We start from the raw sequence: 6,356 nt of genomic DNA on the forward strand, positions 1-6,356 counted from the left end.
GATAAAAGGTTCAGAGGCACTTTCTTCTTACCCATCTAGCCCTTTAACATCATTTTCACCCTGAAAAGAACAATTTCTGTTTTGGATAAAATAATGAAAAAAAAAATTATTGTTCCATAAACTGGTCAAGAAATTAAGGGAAACCATTGATGTTATTTATTTATTTTTCCTTTCGGCAAAGAAACCAGTGATATTATAATAAATGGTATGATGCAGCTTCAACACATGTTAGAAGGAAAATTTGATGTTTGCTAAGAGCATACTGTTAAATGTTCAGAACCCACTAGGATTAAGGTAAGCTGCATCAATAGTAACATAACCACAACTCCACAAGATGTACCTATCTCAGAAAACTAAGCGATGGAGACTTTTTCTTCGTTTTTCTTAAGAGGAAAGAGTTAGGAAATCCTAACCCCTTATGAAAATATATGATAAGGTGAGTCATGGGGGGTAGGGCAGTGGACTAATACATATTTACATATTGATGCCAAGTAATTATATCAGCAAGAACAGCCATTGGATCACAAGTTTGAAGCCGGAATGAGAGTGGATAACATGGAAACTGTTGTCTGCAACTTGGATTTTTTTTTTTTTCCTGATGAAAAGGGAGGTGTAAGCCACGCAATTTATGGAATGAAAAAAAGCAAGGTTACAAAGAATTTACAGAACATATCTGAAGAGTAAGAGAGCAAGGAGGCTTACAGCACTTCAGACTACAACAGTAGAAGAACAGAAACAAAAAACTTATTGGCAAAAACAGAGGAAGGATCTAATAAGAACAGCAGGCAAAGTACTCCAGATCAGAGTCAAATAGTTGAGCCAAAAGGGCTCTGCCTTCCTTGGCATCATCATGTCCAGAGCCAGAATTTGTTGAAGCACAGATGTCCATTCTCTAAAATGATACACAAATTTGTAGAAGCACCGTACGGCTGGATGATTCATTCAAGTTAAAAATTCTCTTGTTACGTTCGATCAATAAGCACCAGCATGCGACTAACAGAGATCGCATTGATCTCAGAACTGCATTTAGCGATGTAAGCCAACCACCCAGAGATCGGATCTTGCTTTTCTATCCTGGAAGTCTCCTATTAAATTTGTCCAACAGGAACTACCAATCTGATTTCTTTGGAGCTGAATGATGTGATGGAATGCCGACGTATGTGACAGGAAACTCGATCACTTTGTTTCCAATTAAACTGGCCAAATGCTGGGTTATATTCTGCGAGAGATTTAATCCTATGAGAAAGCTTTTTCCATAGTTGATTTTGAGACCTGTGAGCAGCTCATAGGAAAGAGGATGAACAAGTATGATATCTGCATGATGCGCAGGGAGAAAATGAAATTATAATTATCAATTTATACAATAAAAGAATAAGTATTTTTTGTGATAAACAATGTCATATAAATTGTAAGTAGAATGTATTCAATAATCGATGTCAAAATGAAATATGAGGAGTTTAACAGATTGTTAAGATCTGTAATAGACCTACGAAGCTTCTTAACAGCATATCCACTCAGAATTTCAAGATTGGTTAAGGATTTTAAAAGAGCTATTTATTAAGGGACCTCATAATTACTTTGCTTTCTTTTTATCAACTAAGCATAGACTACAAAGAGTTTAAGTAAGGATTTTAGGAAGAGTCAGTTGCTGAATGTATTGCTTCCTACTGGCATTGGAAATTAATTATGTTATGGCTGGAGAAAATATCACCATCAATGAATCCAGAGGTGAAAATTACATGGTCTAGTTTTCATGGGCATGCTCACATTTCAAAAGATTCAGAAAACTCATCAAAGTCCCAGTATATATCAGCTGATGATGTACTTCTTATTGTTATAAGTTCTCAAGAGTTGCTATCTACCATATGGTTTTCCAATGAGTTTTGTCATAACTTCGGATATAAATGGAAACCTTATGTCCAAAAACTGAAGAGCCAATAACCGTTAGTGATGCAGTTTGAGATTGCAAACCTTTATGTACTTACTTTTGACCTTTCTCTAACAGCTTCATGCAATAAAATTAATATCATTTCCTATTCATCATATTTAAAATTCGTTTACTCATCATGTAGATAAATTTTCAAAAGATTCTTCATAAGAGAAAGTTGTAAAAAAATGTACAAATGTATTATTACTAGCATGATGTTATCGTGTTAATATAATTTGAATTTTAAAATAGTCCTATTATTTAAGTTTGAAGTGGCATCAGATTGTTAAGATCCTTATAGACCTGCTATGAAGTTTCTAAATGGTGTATCTGCTCAGGATTTTAGGAAGAGCAGCTGGTAAGGAATTCAACAGCTTTTTTCAAACCAATGATAGAAACCAAAAGATAAGGAAGACTTCACATCAGACTTAATAAAAATAATATACAACGGTTACCGAGAGATTGGATTTGTTCAAGATTTTAAAAGAACTAACTATTAATTAACAATTTAATAACCATATTTCCTTTTCTTTTTATCAACTAATCGTATTTGTAGGCTAGGAAGTGACCAAGTAAATATTTTAGAAAGAGTCAGCTATTAGGGAAATTAATAATTACTTTTCCTTTTTATCAACTAATTGTAGGCTAGGAAGAGTTGAAGGATTTTAGGAAGAGTCGACTATCAAAGAATTTAATAACTACTTCTATTTTCCTTTTTGAACTGACCAAGTCAGATTGAATTTAAATAAAATTCGTTAGTCAAGGATGGGGAGAAGGTGGATTAAATAGCAGAGTTCTTCAAAAATGGTGGCCAGCTAGAGTCCATACATGCAAAATAACAAGCAAATACTAAAGGTATTGGTAAAAAAGCAAATGATCCGCAAGATATATAAGAATAAGTTATGGTCCTGAAGGAAAAAAGAAAAAGTATGCAAAGAACAAAACTATAATTAAGATACTGAAAGAAATTGTTAGCCATTTACAGAATATGAAACTGCTATAAGACACACCCATAACTTTACATAGTCAAGCATAAAGACACCTTGAAATCTCTGGTCAGAGAGAGAGAGAGAGAGAGAGAGAGAGAGAGAGAGAAAGATAAATCAAACAGGAACAAATTACTTACTGGCCATCTTTGAATGGTGTTTCTTTGAGAGGAGATGCACACCAATGGCTAGGAGAGAGATATTCAAGTTAGTGTAAGAAGTGGGATATGTGAATATGATATTTAATTCAAAAGGGGAAATTATGGTAAGCTAACTAAGGGAGTGAAGCTTCTGAGAGCTTGTGGTGCATTAATTATGGGAAATAAGTAGCAAGTGAAATTTAAATTTTAAAATTAAAAAGCCATTACCTGCCTCACCCAGCCAGATGAAGTTTTCTAGATATCCAAGTGATAAAATGTGTAGAACATGCAGTAAGCTTCTTTCACAAACATTTCTTTCTCTATAAAGAAGCCCATATATAGAGTACAGAAAATAATTACTGAATAGAATTTAGATTGTAAAATTTAAAAGTCATAATCTATCAATCTGAACCTGATCTATTTATTCAATAAGTCAAAAATTCAGATCTAAATCTAACCATTTTATTGAACAGGTAATCCAATCCAAGCTACAATGGATTGAAATTTGAACCAAGTTAAGCAGGTTAAACAGGTTAAGCATTGCCACCCTTGAGTCCCTCTCATGATGCTTGGTGTTCCGTCGGAAGAGCATCACGATGATCATGGATCACAAAGCTTGTACTTGTTATTCTTCAGCATTGCATAATAGCTGTTACGAAGTGAATTCATTGCTGAACTGCAAATATAACAGCCGCTAACAAAAATTAGTGGCTTGTAATGGGATATGTTATTTAGGTGCATTGGCGTTATTGGAACCTTCGGTGAATGTTCTTTCACCAACTTCTTTTGACTGGGTGACTGAGTCAACGGCCCAAAAATAAAGAAAACACCCCACCGGTGCAACCACAGGACGTGGCCACTGGCAAGTGTTTTGTGGACGTGAAGAGAGCAGCTGCTCTCGATTCCCCCACCTTTATTTCCTCCCTCAAATGCTCTCCTTCCCAAAAGTTTCTCTCCCCCCATATTCCAAGGATCTATCTCCTTCTCTTCTCTTCTTTTTTTTTTACCTTCCTTCCCCCTCCTCTTCCATTATCAGGGGGACTTTCCTCTTTGAAGCAAACATGGTGAGCCTCTTCCCCCTATTTTTTGTTTCTTTACCCACCTTGTTAAGCTTCTTAACTCTCTACCAATGATTTTTTTTCTTGTGTCACCATCGGTGTTTGTGTTAGTTTTAGATTGCCATATCTATTAATGCTTTTATTTGGTAGATATATATGTAGAAGCGGCTCAATACATTTGGAGCTTAAGGCGAACTCACTAATAATAATAATAAATGCATTTGGAAATTATATGGGGCCTCAATACTGCATTTATAGCTAAGAGTCTTTTTGGGGCCTCAAAGCATTTATAACTAAGAATCTTTAGGCTTGAGGGCCTCAATACTGCATTTATAGCTAAGAATATGAAGCCTCAATATATCTATAGCTAAGAGTTTTTGGGGGCCTCAATGAATTTATAGCTAAGAGTCTTTAAACCGGAGCCTTAGGCGCGCGGTCCTGTTACTCCTGTACATATGTTCGATCAAAATATGCTAGTATAGCTCTCGAAAATATTTTTGCCATTAGTCCTTCCTTATGAATACAAACTTACAAGTTGATTTTCAAAGGCCAATTCTTCATCGGGAATAGCAGTTAATGATGAATGTAATCTCAAGTTCTCAGAGCTCAAGGCCAAGCGGAACTTCCGATTCATTGTGTTCAAGATTGATGAGAAGATACAGCAGGTCACGGTGGAGAGGCTTGGCCAGCCTGATGAGAGCTATGATGATTTCACCGCGTGCCTGCCACCCAACGAGTGCCGCTATGCCGTCTTTGACTTCGATTTTGTCACCGATGAAAATTGTCAGAAGAGCAAGATCATCTTCATTTCTTGGTAATGGCGCACCACCCAAGTTTTGAAATCTCTCGATAAGTTTATTAGATTATTTGAATGATCATGGCTTTGGTCTTCTCTTTTAACCCTTTCCTTGAGTAAGAGACTGGAGTTTCCTAGTTAGTTAGACACGGGAAGCAAACGTTAAAACGTTATATTTTCTTCCTATTTAATTTGCAAACCTTGCATATTTAACCCTAACCACAAGTGTGACTTGGAATATTGGCCAGGTTTATGGTTAAACTAATTAAGAACGTTTATTTCTTCTCTCAATTTAACAACTCTACGTGCATTGCTGGTAAAAGCTAACTTTGCATGGTAAAAGCTATTATTGAAGTAGGTGAAAATATCTGAACTTGAAGGAACCTCTAACCAATGAAAAGCTTATATGATCTAAAAAAGTTGGCCTTTTTTCAATCCTAGCGGCAATGCCAAAGTAAATGGCTTCTATATGCCGTGCTTATATCAAAAAAAAAAAAAATATTTACAATGCATATATGTAGAAATTAATTCATACATAATTAGCATTGATGAATAAAAAGAACATGTCATAGTTGTTTGCTTATACATTAATCTACATTATTCGGTAACATGGTTATGGGCAGACCATAATTAATGAATTCACCAAACTACATTAGAAAAATTGCAAATATCTGCAACTTAGAATATATATGAAAAGCCTAATGCAACCACTACTCTACCTTGACCTTGTGCAATTTCAAAGGACGACATTCCAGGAATCATGTATTTTTTTGTTTGAGGGAAATAACATAACTTAACCAACAAAATGAGATGGATGTTTCTCGTGTTCACAGGTCTCCTGATGCATCAAAGGTGAGGAGTAAGATGGTATATGCGAGTTCGAAGGACAGATTCAAGAGAGAGCTTGATGGCATACAAGTGGAGTTGCAAGCAACTGATCCTAGCGATGAGCATGGACGTTGTAAAAGGAAGAGCTATATGAAGAATAAACATATCTTTTACTTTGTTCTCAATGCTCGGGCTTCTTTTCACCCAATCAGTTATGTTGGCGTGCATCCTTATGTTCAGGATGGGTTGTATTGAAGTTTATCCTTGGTGATATTTGAGTAGATCGCGTCGCTTGAAACCATGGGAACAATGTCATAATATTCATTTCCTTTATTTATAAAATAATTTTCAAGATTGTAAATGCCCCTTAAATATTTATTTTTGAATATGTAATAGGAATTGGAAGCAATTATTAATTTCTTTGGCATGCTATACTTTGATTAGCTAGCTATGGGACTTTTTTTTTGCTTACAGAAATCATATTTATAACTGAAGAGTGGAATATTAAACATGCATGCACCCTAACAGTTTTATGCCAAAGTTTAGAATTTGCTGGCATACAATACCAATTTTTCAATAATCAATCACATGAAATTAGGTTACAAACTATTAGAAGTATAG

The 6,356-nt window shown here is 35.2% G+C and overlaps 1 pseudogene; it reads left to right on the forward strand.

The window, feature by feature from the left end:
• The first annotated feature begins 1,716 nt into the window (after window positions 1-1,716).
• LOC103718078 lies at window positions 1,717-6,107 on the forward strand (annotated as a pseudogene).
• The last annotated feature ends 249 nt before the right edge of the window (window positions 6,108-6,356 follow it).

Source organism: Phoenix dactylifera, unplaced genomic scaffold (genome assembly GCF_009389715.1).
Source record: "Phoenix dactylifera cultivar Barhee BC4 unplaced genomic scaffold, palm_55x_up_171113_PBpolish2nd_filt_p 000274F, whole genome shotgun sequence".
In the NCBI taxonomy this organism is placed as follows: domain Eukaryota; kingdom Viridiplantae; phylum Streptophyta; class Magnoliopsida; order Arecales; family Arecaceae; genus Phoenix; species Phoenix dactylifera.